Below are 385 nucleotides of genomic sequence, written 5' to 3'. Positions count from 1 at the left end.
GCAGCACACCAACATGGCACATGTATACATATGTAACAAACCTGCACGTTATGCACATGTACCCTAGAACTTAAAGTATAATAAAAAAAATAATAATAATAAAAATAAATAAATAAATAATTAATCATAAAAAAAATAAAGTATAATAAAAAATAAATAAATAAATAAATAAATAAATAAAAGACTCTCCCACAAAAATAAGAGTACTATAAATAATGATACGTATTTCAAGGGTTACGGCAGATGTCAGCAGTGCCCAGACCCCATCTGCTCTCCTTACTGCCTCATTGCCTACCAGCCTACCTTCCAATAGGCAGTGCATGCATTTCTTTGTCCAAGATTGTTCCTGGAGCCTGCTTTGACACACCTGCAAAGTACTGAGGAA

The sequence above is a fragment of the Piliocolobus tephrosceles genome, chromosome Y (genome assembly GCF_002776525.5).
Source record: "Piliocolobus tephrosceles isolate RC106 chromosome Y, ASM277652v3, whole genome shotgun sequence".
Taxonomy (NCBI): domain Eukaryota; kingdom Metazoa; phylum Chordata; class Mammalia; order Primates; family Cercopithecidae; genus Piliocolobus; species Piliocolobus tephrosceles.
The sequence above is the reverse complement of the archived record's forward strand: the minus strand, read 5'-3'. Positions refer to the sequence as shown.